The following is an 18,123-nucleotide window of genomic DNA, read 5'->3' on the forward strand; positions in this document are numbered from 1 at the left end:
CAGACTATGCAAATATAGAAACTACACTCTTCAAAAGTGCTCCAATACCAATTTACAGACAATAAACCGTAATTGGTGTTATAAAGTTTTCATGCTATAATAAACAATAAATTAGTGCAAAAAAATTATTTGTCAACACTTTCACATGCGTGCTCCAAAATCCTTTTACGTATTTACAACATCACAATTGTGCAAAACAATGTTTCATACATTATTATTGCTGTGTTGCCCAAAAAATATGTGAGTAAAAAATACTTAGCAGATATTACTCTGGATGGCAGCGTACCTCAGAGAGAAAATATAAGAAAAAACACTAACAGTGAAGATCATTTGTACAAGAAACAAAAATATTCCCACTAAAGCACTAAGGACTCTCACTCACATTGCTCAGAGGCAATAAATCTGTCTCTAGATCGTGCACCTTGGAGCCTCTTTTTGAGGGGACTCCTTCACTCTTGTCACTGCTAGTTCTTTACCTCAAATACAAAAATAACAGAAGGATCCAGTGCAATATGTTTGAATAATTCACAGAATATAAGTGTAAAAATGAGCCACTTGCGTGTTCCAGAGCCTTTCAATAGGCTCCATTTCAGTAGCAGTGCGCCTAATTGTGAGGGGAACACCACCCTTTGGATTTAAGATGAGTAAAATCCACAAATCCAGATATAGAATTTTTTTTTTTTAATACAGTGATTCAAAAATTAAAAATGAATAATTGAAAACAAATATTATTAAATCACAGGTATAAAGGATAAAAAAAAAATGTGTTTCACCTAATCAAGGCTTTCTAAGTGTATTAATACACTTATAAAGAACACCACAAGGAGGCGTGAACCGCACGCCTAAACCGAAAATGAGACCTACGTGGTTGGTATAAAAGAGACACTATGCACAGGGACTAATCAGACAAACTGAGGAAGCCTTGATTAGGTGATACGCGTTTTTTATCCTTATACCTGTGATTTATTAATGTTTTAAATTATTAATTTTATTTTTTTTATTTTTTTTGTCAATCATTTTTTATTGAGATTTTCCAAGTTATCAACAGTATTACATAACTTAATTGACAAACAATTCTCTGTGTTTAACAAGTGCTAACATGTTTACTTCGATTGTGCAGATATAAAAGTGATAGGGAACGTGTCTTGGGGAAACGAGTCTAGCTAGGTCTTCTTATCCTTTGGAGCATGCTAATCTCGGTTGGTGTCTATCTGGCCTCAGTTTCGTGCACCTTCGGTTGGTGGTAAGAAGTTCATCTCCCCCTATTATTGTCGGCTTAGCTCCTGTCTCAATCTTGCTAGGGTGTCACCTTAGTGCTCTAATGCCTTTGTCAAGCTAGCCTTTAGTCAAGCTCTGTCTGTGTGGGGTTTTCTGGGTTTTACAGCGTTAGGTTCTAGCCTCTGGATCTTGTGGAGCGTGTATGTTCAAAGGCTCATTAGCGCGGGGGGGGGGGGTATTCATCGCCCCCAGTGAGTCTTTTGTTAGTGGGGCTCTGTGTTGAGTTGGCTCACTGTGGTTTTCGGTCTATGTTTGTCTTAGAGCCCATGTCTGGGCGACTTCTGGTACCTGTGCCTAAGTGTGTTTCCACTTGTCATCAGCTGCAATGTTGGCCTATCTGTGTGGCGGGTGCCGGACTTGTTCTGTTCGGCCGGTGTTTGGCTCTCGTCTGTCTCTGACCTTGTCTACCCATTGTCTGAAGGTGGGTGTCGATGTGTGTTTCCAGTGCAGGGGTATCAATGCCTTCGTGGCATTCAACAAATGGATGGTAAGGGAGTGTTTGTATTTCTGCGTGGGGATGGGTGTATGGTGTAGGAGCATCGTCATGGGTTGTAGGGGGAGGTCGTCCCCAGTGATTTCTTTGATTTTCGTCTTGATCAGCTGCCAGTATGTCGTTATGCGTGGGCATGACCACCAGATATGTAGGCTTGTTCCCAGAGCCGTGCCGCACCTCCAGCATTCGCCCGCATTGGCTCCGTCAAAGTGTCTAAGGGTTTTAGGCGTTCGGTACCAATGTGACAATAATTTGTAGCTGGTCTCTTGAATCTTTGAACTGATAGAGCATTTGTGTGTTAGGAGGACTATCTTGTCCCATTCCCGATCGGAGAGTAGTGTGCCGGTTTCCTGTTCTCACTTGCTCATGTATCGTAGGGGGCTGGTGTCCGTGGCCCCTCGTAGGGTTCCATGCAGGAGTGACACCCCATGTTCAATGTGTTCCCTACTCGTGCATAGCCGTTCAAAATCCGAGAGTTGTCTATGAAGGTGGTCTTTACCGGTTAGTCTGGCAACATAATTTTGCACTTGGTGGTAACGAAATTTATCTAACTGGGTGGGTTGCGAGTCCCCCATCAGGTCGGGTAGTGGGCGAAGCGCTCCCCCCGAGCACCACTGACCCACATACAGCCAATCCGTCTGTTGGAAGTTCCCAAACGCCGCTGGGGGTAGGCCCCCAGCCAGGTTCGGGTTGTGCGTGATTGGGGTCAGTGGGCTTGGTGAGGTTGTTAACTGATGGGTGTAGCGGATTTTGCACCAGATTTTGAGTGTCGCATCTATCATGGGGTTATCTGTGCATAGCTCCGTGAATGTGGTGCCCCCCAGCCAAAGTCTCGAGGGAATCCTGCCCTGTGTTTGCTGTAGTTCCATGGTCACCCAGTGTTTCGTGCTTGAGCTTATGTGCCAGTCCATGATCCTGTGCAGATGCGTGGCTCTGTAGTAAGTGGACGCCGACGGCAGCCCCAGCCCCCCTGCTAATTTGGGTCGCTCCAGGACCGATCTGCGGATGCGTGATGGTCTATGGTTCCACACGAACCCGCGTATGGCCGTATCTACCGATTTGAAGAATGATTGTGGGATTGACATTAGCAGGGTGGCAAAGATGTACAGCAGCCGCTGCAACACATTCATCTTGACCGCGTTAATACGGCCAAACCAGGTGATGTAGTGTGTCGTCCAGCGTTGGAGGTCCTGTTGTATGGTCCTGAGGAGAGGTAGGAAGTTCAGCTGGTATACCTGCGTCAGATCTTTCGGTAGCCAGGTGCCCAGGTATCGCAGCTTCACCGCGCACCACGAGAAGGTGAATTGGGCACTGAGTCTATGGACATCGTCTTCATTACGCATTATCGGCATAGCTTCCGACTTATCGAGCTTGAGTTTCAGATTGGATACTTGGCGGAATCCGTGGAAAGCCTGTAGCAGGTTGGGTACCGAGATCAAGGGCTGTTCCAGAAAGAACAACATATCATCGGTGTAGGCCGCACCTTATGTTCCTCCGTGCCCACTCGAACCCCCGTTATTCCCCCATCCCGTCTGATCGCCTCCAGGAATGGTTTCAGGGTGAGGGCAAACAGAAGGGGGGACAGGGGACAACCCTGGCGGGTCCCATTGCATATTGGGAACGGTTTTGTTAGGGCTCCATTCACGCGTATCCGGGCAGTCGTGTAGTGTACAGGGCCGAGATCCACGAGCGCATGTAAGTTCCAAAGCCTAGGTGCCGTAGCGTTTCATTCAGGTATACCCAGTTTACCCGATCGAATGCCTTTTCGGCGTCCGTCGAGAGGAGGACGACGTCCCGTTTCCTGGATCTTGCACTATGGATAATATTCAGCGCCCGTATGGTATCATCTCTGGCTTCCCTACCTGGGATGAAACCGACCTGATCCGGATGAATCAGACCCGGCAAAATCCGGGATAACCTCAGTGAGAGCGCCTTCGTGAACAATTTGAGGTCGGCATTCAGCAGTGAAATCGGCCTGTAGCTAGCGCAGTTAGATGGATCCTTCCCTTCCTTGGGGATCACCGTGACTATGGCCGCCAGGGTATCTGTGGGAAACGTTCCTCCCTCCCGTATGGCGTTTAGGCTCGCCAGAAGTCTTGGCAAGAGCACTTCTCGGAATGTCCGTAGGTACGTCAGGGGGAGGCCGTCAGGGCCTGGTGCTCGATGTGGTTTCGATTTCTTCAGTGCCGCCGTTAGTTCCTCCAAGGTCAGGGGACTGTCAAGTTCTTCTGCGAGTTCTGGTGTGAGTTTACGGGTGACATGTTGAGCCAGGTAGTCCGTGACTTGTCGGTGATGAGTTTGTGCTGCAGCTCCCTGTTGGGTTTGACTGGTTGTACAGGTCCATGTAATAAGCCCTGAATGCTTCCAGGATGCCCTCCGGCATTCCAGTGGTTTGTCCGTTTTGTGTTTGTGCTTATCTTGTGTATGTGTTGGGATCTCCGTTTCTCCTGGAGCATTTTTGCCAGGAGTCTGCCACTCTTGTTGGAGTGCTCGTAAAAGAACCTTGCGGATTTCCTCAAGGTGTGCAGCAGGCCCTGGGATAGGAGGTCCGCGAGTGCCCTGCGGGCTTCTGTGAGTTGTAAATAGACTTTGTCGTCCAGTGTGTGTTTGTGTGAGTTTTCTAGTTCGGCTATCTTTTTCGTTAGGTCAGAGATTCCACGTGCTCTGTTTTTCCTGCGTTGTGTGCCAATGGATATGAAGTGACCTCGAATAACACAATAATGAGCCTCCCACAGTGTCAGAGGGGACATGTATGCGGTGTCATTCGTTTCAAAGTAGCTTGTGATAATCTGTCGGGCGGATGTGCTGGCCTCCAGGTCTTCCAGCAAAGACTCATTGAGTTTCCACTGGCGTTTCGCCAGCACATCCGCCCAACTCATTGAGTTTCCACTGGCGTTCCGCGGGCTTAAACAACGGGGATTTCATTCTTACTAGGACCGGTGCATGGTAGGACTGATGTATTATTCCTATTTGTATTCCTATTTTTGCCTCTTGGAGAAGAGACAGACTTTCTTGGGGCAAGAATATGTAGTCTATTCTGCTGTATTGTTTGTGTACCGATGAGTAGTAGGAGAAATCCTTGTCATCCGGGTGTGTCACTGTCCAACTGTCTACTAACCCAGTCTTGGATCGCCGTATCGATCGCAGACAGTGCGCTAGAATCGTGCTTGTGCCCCGCGAGGAGTCCAGGTTTGGGTCCAATGGGGCATTGAGGTCTCCCGCCAGTACCAAGAGGCCTTCTCTGAACCTGTCAAGCTTGGTTAGGGTCCTAGCAAGAAAGGTGTGCTGCCATTGATGGAGCCCTTGAGGAAGATATACCGTCCGCCTGGGTCTATGAGTGTCTCTTTGTGTCGGAACGGCACCGTGTGTGCGAAAAGGATCGCCACTCCTCGCCACTTCTTTGCGTCTGGGTGGTTAGCGTAATAACCCTGTGGGAAGCGCCTGTTCTCGAGTTTCGGTGCGTCGCTACCTCTAAAATGCATCTCCTGCAGGAACGCTATGGACACCTTTTCCGCCCAAAGCCTACGTAACAGCTGTGCGCGTTTCTCGGGTAAATTGAGACCCCTGACGTTGTGGGACCACAAGTTAAGCTGCGCCGGTCTAAAAATCGCCATGTCCTCCCAATGTGGGCCCTCCACCCGGGCTTACCGGGGGAATGGAAGAGGGTACGCCCTTTCGGATGGTAGTGGTTGTCTTCAGGAAAGAGGGGGGGGGGAAGTCGGTGGGGTATTTAACTGTCCGGTTTTGGACAAGTCAGTTGGAGAACTAATAGAAACTTCGAACCTCGGTCAGGTACAGTCGTTCGGGGGTCCTTTAACAGCGACCTCTCCGAACCCTGACCGGTATTTACAGTGCAGGTCAGTTGCGCGGGGTGTGGGGAAGGCCACCTATGGTATCAGTCGCCCTATCGTGTAGGTGATGTCGTTGGCGGGCTCCTTCGGCTCCCAACCCGCTGGGTGCGTCAGCAAATGGGCTAGTTCCCGGTATACCTCCCTGATTTATGTTGTGTGGGGTACACACCCCGGGCTAGGTCGCCCCCCGGGCCCCATGTGTTGATCGGGTCATGCTCTGAGTGTGGGGGAATCCCCGTCGTGTCTATTCTGTCCAGCTATGTTGAGGGTTCCTGTCAGTGCTTACTCCCTTTTCGCAGGGGCCTAACCTTCTGTCATTCGTCTCCTCAGGCTAGTATGGGTGTGCAACGTAATGGGGCAGTCCCAGCTTCCTGGGCCCCCTCCGTAGGTTGTCTCTGGTATGGGACCCGTGCAGTGGCGTACATACCAGGGTCGCAGGGGTCGCGGCTGCGACCGGGCCCGGCCCACCAGGGGGCCCGGCCGCCCCTGCGACCCTGTATATACGCTCTGGGCCAGCCTCTTCTCCTGGGGGGCCCAGGAGCCGGCCACCTCCGGGCCCCCCGAGGCTGGCCCTGCTTACACCCGGCGGGCAGTCAGGCTGGCCGCTGCGCGAGGGAGCACTCTCCCCTGAGTGCTTCCTCTTCAGCTCCCTCGCGCACCGCACTGATACCGGAGCCGGAAGATGACGTCATCTTCCGGCGCCGGTATCAGTACGCGGCGCGCGAGGGAGCTGAAGAGGAAGCACTCAGTGGAGAGTGCTCCCTCGCGCACCGGCCAGCCTGACTGCCCGCCGGGTGACCGGCCCCCAGGAGCCCAGCAGCACCACTGGACCCCAGGGAATCCCCTCAGCACTCCAAAAGGTAAGGAGGCTGGGGGGATTAAATAAAAAAAAATGTGTTAGTGTGTGTGTGTGTGTGTGTTACTGTGAGTGTTAGTGTGTGTGTGTGTTAGTGTTACTGTGAGTGTTAGTGTGTGTGTGTTAGTGTTACTGTGAGTGTTACTGTGAGTGTTACTGTGAGTGTTAGTGTGAGTGTTAGTGTGAGTGTTAGTGTGTGTGTTAGTGTTAGTGTCAGTGAGTGTGTGTCTGCTAGTGAGTGTTACTGTGTGTGTCTGTTACTGAGTGTGTTTGTGTTAGTGAGTCTGTTTGATGTCTGTTAGTGAGTGTGTGTTTGTCAGTGAGAGTGTATGTTTTGTAAGTGAGTGTGTATGTATGTCTGTCGCTGAGTGTGTCTCTGTCAGTAAATGTGTGTGTCTGTTAGCTAGTGTGTATGCGTCTGTTCGTGAGAGTGTGTGTGTGTCTTCAGCACTTACCTTTCTCCAGCGCCGGACTCCCTTGGCGCTGGGGATCCCTCCGCCGCTCAGCTCCGAATGCGCATGCACGGCAAGAGCCGTGCGCGCATTCAAACAGCCCATAGGAAAGCATTACTCAATGCTTTCCTATGGCCGTTGTGTCTTAGAATCGCGGAAGCTCCTCTAGCGGCTGTCAGTGAGACAGCCGCTAGAGGCTGGATTAACCCTCAGTGAAATATAGCAGTTTCTCTGAAACTGCTATGCTTTTAGCTGCAGGGTTAAAACTAGAGGGACCTGACACCCAGACCACTTCATTGAGCTGATGTGATCTGGGTGTCTGTAGTGGTCCTTTAACCCCTTAAGGACACATGACATGTGTGACATGTCATGATTCCCTTTTATTACAGAAGTTTGGTCCTTAAGGGGTTAAGTGTGTGTGCATCTGCATGCACTGGTGTACATACCGCGGTCGCAGGGGTCGCAACCCTGCAACCCCTGCGACCAGGTGCCCGCCGCCATGTGTTGCGGCCCCGGCCTGCGCAGAGTAAGCGTGCGGGGGGGGGCCCACGGATCAATTTTCGCACCGGGGCCCCATAGGTCATGTGTACGCCACCGGACCCGTGAATTATAATGCGGTTAAACAGTTACATAACTTAAAACATGGTATGTCACTTAACAATGCAAACTTAGTAGGGTCACCTTTTACAACGTCCCTCTAGGAGCCCCCCGGAAACGCAGTCGCCCCACATCACGCCTAACCCTGCCCCAGCTTGTGATGGGACGGTGGCCCACCCCCCACCTCCCTCCCAGCCCCTTCTGCGGCCTGTGGCCCAGGGTTGCCAATCATACAGCTGTCAGTGTTCGGGTGGCCTCATTTCTTTGTCTTCTTATTATCTCGTGGCCATTGAAAAGCTGCGCATAGCAAACCCACAGTCCCTCCATGCGTGACTTTCCCCCAGACCATCAGGGCAAAATCCCCCCTTCACCCCAATCCATCCACCCAATCTATCCTATCCCCCCTGGGGTGTTAAAGGACTCCTTGTATGGCAGTTCGCTTGGGTATCCCGGTATGACCCACATCCCCTGTCCCATACCCCTCCCAATTACTATACCCCCCATGGGCGGTGGTATCCTCAGGGTTGGCGTGGGGCCTTTGGCATGTGGGGGGAGTAGTACATGTCACGATTCGGGAACCTAACACGCTAACAGGTCACAGAAAGTAAAGGGTTAAGCACATTAAGAATAGTCAGGAGACAAGCCAAGTAAAGGGACCCAGAAAGCAGGAGAACGAGAAAGAAGCCGAGGTCAAAGGAATGGAGAATACAGGAGAAACGGAATAACAAGCGAAATATTCGGTAACCAGAGAGACACACGAGCAAACTGCAATACAGGTATCAAAGACCACAACAGGGCACTGAGAGACAAGAAGGGTAAGTAATTAAATCATGTGGTTAATTCTGATTGTATATCTTCCAATGAGAATTAACAATCACATGTGGGAGATATCTATACCTCCCACTGTGATTGTAGTGCTGTGACTTTAACGCCGGGTCACGTGGCTGACCCCGGCGTTTGTATAAATGCGCGGTCTCTTAGCGTGCAGCGTTATACATTCTGCCGCTGGGAGACGAGAAGGAGGATGTGAGCGGCGTACAGGGCTTTGAGGACGGCGCTCACCAACAGGTAGGGGAAGAGGAGACCGCGGGACCTGACAGTACATACCCTTGGGGAACAGTCCCGGTGTCTCTGGGCCACATCAAATTCTCCGGAGAGATGGGAGGTGTCGTCCGGCTCTACCGCCCAAGCAGTCCGGCTCTACCGCCCAAGGCTCCCTCCCTAAGAATGTCTGCTGGGGTAGTTGGGCCAGTTGGCCTGGCAGGCGGGTAATCCAGAATCCAATTTGGGTATGTCCGGCAGACCCACTGCGCGCAAGAAGCGTGGGATTTCATTTGGCCACCTCAGGACGTGCCATTGGTTCCCCACTCTGGCCTGCAGGCTAAACGGGTACCCCCAATTTTCCTGGATCCTCTTCTCCTGCATCACATTTGTAATTGGTTTCAAGGCTCTTCGTGCGTCTAGGGTGATGGTGGACAAATCTTGGTATAACGCTATTTGCGAATCCATGTACCGGATTGAGCGTTGTGCCCGGGCCGCCCTCATTATGGCCTCCTTCAATTGGAACGACTGGAGGCAACAGATCAGGTCTCTTGGCAGGCCATCTCTACGCGGGGCTCTGAGCGCTCTGTGCGCTCTCTCCAGCCCGAAGTCCGTCAGGGCTTCATCTCCTAGGATTTGGACGAACAAGCCCTCCAGCAGTTCTCGTGGTGCTTCACCGTCTGATTCCGGCATGCCCCTGATGCGTATGTTATTGCGTCGACCTCTGTTATCAAGGTCTTCTACTTGGCGTCTTAGATCTAGTAAAATGTTACCCTGCCTTGTGGCGGCCAGCTCTGATGACCGTTGGTGCTGTGTGGCTTGTAGCTGGTGTACTTCCAGGTCGTCCACTCTCTGCTCCAACACTGCAAGATCCCTCCTCACGGATAGTGGTACAGAGCTCCGCAATGAGTTTCGTCTTGTCACCGCGCGTGAGCATGTTTGCCGCTATTGCAGCTTGTTCTGCTGACAGCTGGGTGAGTGCATCCCTCGGGGAGTCTCGGGACGGGGAGATAAGGTCCCCCCTCCTGAGCCCCCACCCGCGCGTCAAACTCTCTGATTGGTGGATTAAGTAACCAATCAGAGAGTTATGAGTCAAATTACACAGCGTGGGAAAATTCCAAAGAACTTTCCCACGCTGTGTAAAATGACACAGAACACTCTGATTGGTGGATTTCAAACCAACCAATCAGAGTGCTGTGACAGGTAAATGTAGAGACTTACCTGTCAGTCTCTTCATTTACCTGTAAGAGCACTCTGATTGGATGGCTTAAACCCACCAATCAGAGTACTCTGAGCCTAATTGCAGGGCGGGGCAATGCTTTATAAGCCTTCCCCGCCCTGCAGAGCTCAGTCTGCGAGGAGCCCTACATGGGTGAAGATGGATTCCTTTTTTTTGCGCTCTTTTTTTTTATAATTGCGTCGGTAATTATGTTTTTTTATTTGGCCTTTTTTTGGGGCTGATAAAATAATATTTTAGAAGAAAGAAAACATCGAATGGTAAGTTTTTTATTTTTTCAGGTACTTAGTTAAAGGTCCCCCCTCATTAGTTTTTAGGGTGAGGGGGGTAGGTAGGGGGATAAGTTTTATTGGGGGGGAGGGGGTGACTAGGGGTTTGGGGACCCCTAGTCACCTGGGGGGGACACATTTTTTTTAGGGCCCCCACCCGCCGCTCAGGGGTGGGGGCCTGGGGGGAGGACCTTAGGTCCCCTTCCTTATTAGTATTTAGGGCCCCCACCCACCGCAGAGGGGTGGGGGCCAGGGGGGAGGACACTAGGTCCCCCCTTATTACGATTTAGGGCCCCCACCCGCCGCTCAGGGGTGGGGACCAGGGGGGAGGACATTAGGTCCCCCCCCTTATTAGTATTTAGGGCCCCCACCCGCCGCTCAGGGGTGGAGGCCAGGGGGGAGGACCTTAGGTCCCTCCCCCTTATTAGTATTTAGGACCCCCACCCGCCGCTGAGGGGTGGGGACCAGGGGGAGGACATAAGGTCCCCCCCTTATTCTAGTTTTTAGCCCCCACCCATCGCTCAGGAGTGGGGGGCCAGGGGGGGAGGACATTAGGTCCTCCCCCCTGGCCCTCCTCCTCCTCCTTATTAGTTTTTAGGGCCCCCACCCACCGCTCAGGGGTGGGGGCCGGGGGGGGAGGATATTAGTTCCCCCCCTTATTAGTATTTAGGGCCCCCGCCCGCCGCTCGGTGGGGGGGGCACTATTTTTTTTTTTTTTAAAACCTGTGACTATTTTTTTTTTTTTTAAAGCCTGTGACTGCTCACTGTTTACTAGACATGCCCCTACTCGCGGTATAGCGAGTAGGGGCAAAATTTACTAATACTAAGTAATTTTTACTTAGTATAAGTAAATTTGTCTGAAAGAACAATTTAGGTCTTTCAGCCTTTTGGTAGATAACTCCCTGATACTGTGGGAATTAGGGAGTTATCTACCAAGCGGCTGCAAGAGAAGTCCCGAGGTGCCAAAATCCCGAAATTCCGAAACGCCGAAGTTCCGAAGTTGCTGAATTTCCGAAGTGTCGAAGTGTCAGGGCTCCACGGACGGCTGTAAGGGGAGGCTGCAATCCACTTTATCCACTACCTGTCGGCGAGCGGCGTCCTCTCAGTTTTATGCGCCACTCACGTCCTCCTCCTCGCCTCCCAGCGGCAGCGTGTATAACGCTGCATGCAGGGAGCCCGCACATTTATGCCAACGCCGGGGTCAGTCACGTGACACGGCGTTAAAGCCACAGTACCATAATCACAGTGGGAGGTGTAAATATCTCCCACATGTGATTGTTAATTCTGATTGGAAGATATACAATCAGAATTAACCACAGGATTTATATACTTACCTTTCCTGTCTCTCAGTGCCCTGTTGTGGTCTTGTGATACCTGTATTGCAGTCTGCTCATGTTTCTCTCTGGTTACCGATTATTTAGCTTGTTTTTCCGATATCCCTGTATTCTCCACTCCTTTGACCTCGGCTTGTTTCTTGTTCTCCTCTTTTCTGGCTCCCATTACGTGGCTTGTCTCCTGACTATTCTTAGTGTGCTTAACCCGGCCATTCTAACGACCGGTATTGCACCCTTTACTTTCTGTGACCTGTTAGCGTGTTAGGTTCCCGAATTGTGACATTACAACAGGGCCACCATGGAACCTGCTGACATTCCACAGCTGTTAGTGAATCAGGAGGCTAGAATGGATGGTTTAGACCACCGTATGGATCAGTTTGCCCAGGCTTTACAAACCATACTGGCTCATACTGCCCACTTGCAACCTGCCATTCAAGAAGCTGTTGCTGCTGTGCCAGAACCCATTCCCGATCCAGTACCCGTTCCTGCTCACGTGGTTCACATGACACCGCCACAGCGCTATAGCGGCAATCCAGCATTGTGTCGTAGTTTCCTCAACCAAATTGATATTCATTTGGTGATGAATCCTCGTTCCTACCCCACTGATAGAACCAAAATTGCTTTTTTCATTAACCACTTGTCCGGGAAAGCTTTAGCATGGGCTAATCCCATGTGGGAGAATACGTCCCCAATGTCCTTTGCAGACTTTTTGACAGCTTTTAAACGCGCATTTGATCAACCCCGTAGGGTTGCTTCTGCTGGCAAAGCTCTGATAAGGGTCCGACAAGGTAATAGATCAGTAGCGGATTATACTATTGAATTCCGCACTCTTGCAGCTGAAGTGGTTTGGAATAACGACGCCCTCGTAACAGCCTTTCAGGAGGGTTTGGCCGCTTACATACTAGATGAGATAGCATCCAGGGAATTGCCTGTTCTTCTGGATGATGTAATAGATTATATCATTCTTATCGACAACCGTATTAGAGAGAGGCGTAGTCAAAGATGGATGAATACACAGGTGCTACCTGCTTTACCCAGTACTGCATTACTAGCATTACCTCCTCTTAGTCAACCATCTCCCGAACCCATGCAATTGGGTGCTATAGGGTTAACTGAAGCTGAAAGTGCATATCGCAGAAGGGAGGGGTTATGCCTTTATTGTGGAAAGAGGGGGCATCTCCGAAGAACCTGCCCTAATCTGCAGGGAAACTTCAGCACCTAAGGCCTAGAGAGGGGTCGGCCTCGGGTGTTATGACCTTTTCCCCTCATGTGTCCATCTCTAGACCGTTTATTACGGTTACTCTTTTGGTCAATCAAACCACTATAACAACCAAAGCCTTGATCGATTCAGGTGCTGCAGACAACCTTATGGATGAGAACTTTGCTAAAACCGCAGCCTTGACTGTGATTCAAAAGGCCATAGATGGTAGACCACTTAAAAAAAAACTGGTGACCCATGAAACTCAAGAAATGGTTATGACCGTGGGTGCCTTGCATAGGGAAAGGTTAACCTTCCAAATAATTGACTCCCCTACAGCTTCCATCGTTCTGGGTTTTCCCTGGTTAGTTAAACACAACCCAGTACTCGATTGGGTTTTTTAGATATACTCTCCTGGGGGATATCTTGTCAACGAGACTGTATGGCCCGTGTGCATTCTGTTTGTTTACTTAATGTGCCCACTGCTAAACCGCTTTCTATTTCTGTCCCTTCTGTGTATGCAGACCTCGCATTGGTTTTTGAAAAAAGGGAGGCTGATAAGCTACCTCCACACCGTGATTATGATTGTGCCATAAACCTGTTACCAGGTACTATGCCCCCTAGGGGTAAGGTCTACCCGCTTTCTGAGAAAGAAAATCAGGTCATGGAGGAGTACATACGGGAATCTTTAAGTAAAGGTTTTATCAGAAGGTCCTCCTCTCCTGCTGTTGCTGGTTTCTTTTTCGTTGCCAAGAAAGAGGGTGATTTGAGGCCATGTATAGACTACAGCGGTCTGAACAATATAACGGTTAAAAACGCTTATCCTATCCCCCTCATCACTGAGTTGTTTGATCGTGTTAAAGGTTCTAGATATTATACTAAACTAGACCTCAGGGGGGCTTATAACCTGGTTCGCATAAAAGAGAATGATGAATGAAAACAGCATTCAATACACGCAGTGGACATTACGAGTATCTAGTCATGCCTTTTGGACTGTGTAATGCTCCTGCTGTGTTTCAGGACCTCATAAATGATGTCCTTAGAGATCTACTGCATATCTGTGCCGTAGTCTATCTTGATGACATACTCGTATATTCTCCTGATTTGAAGTCACACCATACTCATGTGAGGATGGTGCTTAAGAGATTGTTGCAGAACGGTCTTTATTGCAAGTTAGAAAAATGTTTATTCAACCAAAAATCTGTACAATTCCTAGGGTATGTCATTTCTGAACAGGGATTCAGCATGGATCCTTCTAAATTAGAAGCCATACTGTCTTGGCCTCTTCCCCAAGGACTTAAGGCAATACAGCGGTTTATAGGGTTTGCCTATTACTATCAGAGGTTTATTAAAAACTTTTCATCAATTATTTCTCCGATCACGAAACTGACTAAAAAAGGTTTGCACCCAAGGGTTTGGACTCCTGAAGCCGTTGAGGCCTTCGAGACTCTCAAAAAAGCATGTGCCACTGCCCCTGTGCTACAGCATCCTGATCCTTCCCTTCCCTTTGTTATGGAAGTAGAAGCTTCTGAATCAGGTGTAGGAGCGGTGTTATCACAAAGACGATCGCATGCCGAACCCCTCCATCCCTGTTGTTACTTTTGTAAAAGGCTGTCTGATTCTGAAAAGAATTACAACGTCGGGAACAGAGAACTATTGGCTATTGTGATGACTTTTAAGGAATGGAGGTACTTATTAGAGGGAGCTAGACACAAAATCCTGGTTATAACTGATCATAAGAATCTCTCCTATATAGCTGATGCTAAAAGGTTGTCCTCTCGTCAGGCCAGATGGTCTTTATTTCTTTCACGCTTTCAGTACATTATCACATATAGGCCTGGATACCGTAATGTCAAAGCTGATGCTATCTCCCGACAATACGAACCTTTGGAGTCGATTGCCCCCGCTCCTCAACTCATTGTGCCTACATCTAAGATAATAGCTGCTACCCGTTTGGTTGTTTCGTCTCTTTTCCTTGATGGTATCAAGACATACCAATCCCAAGCACCCTCTGAGACACCTGTTGGTAGATTATACGTGAAAGAGAAAGACAGAAAGAAGTTGTTAGCTTTATTTCACACCGCCAAAACTGCTGGTCATCCAGGGGTTACCAAAACATACAAGGGTCTCCTTCAACAGTTTTGGTGGCCCTCACTTAAACAAGACATGGTGGATTATGTGCAGGCTTGTCGTGTTTGCACACAGTGTAAGTCCCCTAATGTTAAACCCCTGGGACTCCTAATGCCCCTATCTGTACCCAAGAAACCATGGACCCACTAATCCATTGACTTTATTGTGGATCTTCCTTCATCTGATGGACAGACAGTAATTTTGACTGTAACCGATAGGTTCTCTAAAATGGCACACTTTATTCCGCTTAAAAAACTACCTTCTGAGGAACTTCATACGGACGCACCCGACAGAAGATGGGTAACGCTATGGAGGGAATCCACCGGGAAAAAGCTGCACACGCTGATTTGGCACAGAGAAGCAGACGCTCACATAATATTGGGGGAGGATTCCCCACTCACACAAACCCTGAAACACTGGAAAGAATTGAGGAAAGGACGACAGTTCTCTCCCAAGCCTAGCCCAATGATACCGATCACGTATAACCCCAACCTCGGAGACAGTCTACCACCGACGGCTTGGCCGATGGAACACCGAGACGGCTACATACCTATATATGAGACTCTAAGCAACACGGGTATGAAACCACTGCGAGATATACTAGCGGAGAGACCATGCACACTAATGCACCAATTTCATTACGCCCAACTGACTCACTACTACCACAATTTACCACATAGAGCTAAAGTACACAGGGATCTCATGTGGTTCGAAAACCTCTGCACCCAGCCAACGGGGACCGAAGGGAGGGTCTCCACGATATACCAAAACATACTGACAGGACATAGAACGGAAAACGCATTATACAAAAGGCAGTGGGAGGAATGGACGGGGGAACCCTTCGCTGACGATCAGTGGGAAAAGATCCTAACATTGCATCATAAAAGCTCCGCTAGCTTCCATTATCAGGAGGTAAACTATAAACTTCTCACGCACTGGTATCGCACTCCATCCCTGATAAACCGCTACGCGCCAACCATTCCGAACATCTGCTGGAGATGCGGTGAAGGCCCAGGAACCCTGAAACACATCTGGTGGGATTGTGACAAAATTAAACCATACTGGGGGAACATCGAAAGGGAAATACGACATATCCTAGGAGACCCCACGGTCCTGACAATAGGAGCTGCCCTTATACACCACACGGACCGGCCCATACCTTCATACAAAAAGTCAATCCTGAGGCACCTGCTGAATGCAGCTAAATCCTTAATCCCAGCACACTGTAGAGAAGAACACACACCCACGCTGGAACAATGGAAGAATAAAGTGGAAGACATAAGAAGGGCAGAAGCCAAAATAGCAGAAACAATGGGCAGAGAAGAAAAACACACTGTGCTATGGACACCCTGGATACTATACATCGCCTGAGACATAACACAATAGAAGAGCGCCCGACAGGGAGGGACGAGGCGAGCACGGGAGGGGGCCAGGGCGCGCCTCGGGGAGAAATACATGCCCTCCATACCTTCCTCCCTACCCCCCCTATCCCCCCTCTCCCTATACCCCCTCACCCCCCTCCTGACCCAAGAGGAGGGAAAAACACTGCACACACATAAAACAAAGGAATGAGAAGAACAGGGAGACACATACACTAAAAGCTGATGACTATCACAAACAAAATAGAGAGACACGAACTCCACGATGGAGTACACATAACAACTGTAGCGACCAAGGAACACACAAAGAAGCAACACGCATAAAAAACACATGCTGACAGACAACAGAACTAACAGCAAATAAATAAAAAATCTAGCACGAGACAACACGATATACCTACACGTATGTACCCAGACACATGACAAAGTAGAATATATAGGCAGAAAACACGAAACTTCCATTACAAAACGTCGCAGGACTGGGGAGAGGGGCAAGCAGCCAGGAGACATGAAACACGCATTAAAGATAAGCAGATGGACCAGACATGACATCTTCTGATAGAACTGTGGACACGCGACAACATAAGAAGGCCCACACATACTAACACCATCGTAAATAGGCAAACACCAACAACTGACTGAGTCACTCCGTCACATAAATAGCAACAGGGGGACTGAACAGAGCCTGGAAAAATTACAGTCCCAACTCCTATGATCAGGCTTCCACCCCGGTAAACAGAATACTTTGGTCAATTAAACACCCATGGCTGTAACTCAAGCAAATATAAGGGACCTGCGTGTCCGGCAACATTGTGGGCCTGCGAGCCCGAGAGCATACCCACAAGTCATGCTTCATATACTGCTAAATGATACCCATGCTATTGTAGACCGTGATATGTCTTTTGGGACCTGCGAGTCCTGTTCCACCTTGACTTTGCTGACACTAATAAAACAGATTTACAAAAAAAATAAAAATGCTAACCGTTGGTGCTGTTGAGATCACTAGTTGGAAAGAAAGAAAAAAAAAAACTGTTTCAAAGTTCACATTTTCACACAAGATTGCATGATTGTCAATATCTCTGTAGTGTCACTTAACCATTAGCTATGTACTAGGTTAATAGATAAGTAAAAAAAAAAAAAAAAAAATCAGAAGTATAATTCATTTAGAAGTTGATATTTGTTGTTACTAAGAGATGTTCTTATTTTGTTAAATCTGAGTGAAGCAAGGCAGAGCAGAGACAATTCTGTTTCATGCAATGTATCTGCAAGAAAAGGAAAGTGTGTGTTATGAAAGCCACCATATTTTATTTATTTATTATTTATTATTGCCATTTATATAGCGCCAACAGATTCCGTAGCGCTTTACAATATTATGAGAGGGGGATTTAACTATAAATAGGACAATTACAAATAAACTTACAGGAACAATAGGTTGAAGAGGACCCTGCTCAAACGAGCTTACATTCTATAGGAGGTGGGGTGTAAAACACATTAGGACAGGAATTTACAATCAAATAAGGTGGGCTGCCCTTTAGGAGAGGGCAAGAGACAGGTATGTGAGGTAAGGGTTAGTCTTGGAGGCCATAAGCTTTCCTAAAGAGATGGGTTTTAAGGCACTTCTTAAAAGATGCAAGACTAGGGGAGAGTCTGATGGCGGTAGGCAGGCTATTCCATAGGAAGGGAGCCGCCCGCGAGAAGTCCTGCAAGCGCGAGTTGGCCGTACGAGTGCGGACAACGGACAGGAGGTGGTCACGGGCAGAACGGAGAGACCGAGAAGGGACATACCTATGGATCTGTGAGGAGATATAAGAGGGGCTAGAGTTGTTCAGTGCTTTATAGGTGTGAGTTAGTACCTTGAATTGACTCCTATAGCATACAGGAAGCCAATGTAAGGACTGGCAGAGGGGTGAGGTGTGAGAGAAACGACTAGAGAGGAAAATCAATCTAGCAGCAGCATTCATTATGGACTGTAAGGGTGCAGTACGGCTATTGGGAAGACCAATCAGGA

General features: G+C 48.9%; 1 protein-coding gene across 1 annotated transcript in view; it reads right to left on the minus strand.

Moving 5' to 3' along the window:
* The window catches only part of LOC134565841 (multidrug and toxin extrusion protein 2-like), a 109,380-nt gene that overhangs the window by 70,517 nt on the left and 20,740 nt on the right, over nucleotides 1-18,123 (minus strand). The window lies entirely within an intron of this gene.

The sequence above is a fragment of the Pelobates fuscus genome, chromosome 1, assembly GCF_036172605.1.
Source record: "Pelobates fuscus isolate aPelFus1 chromosome 1, aPelFus1.pri, whole genome shotgun sequence".
NCBI lineage: Eukaryota > Metazoa > Chordata > Amphibia > Anura > Pelobatidae > Pelobates > Pelobates fuscus.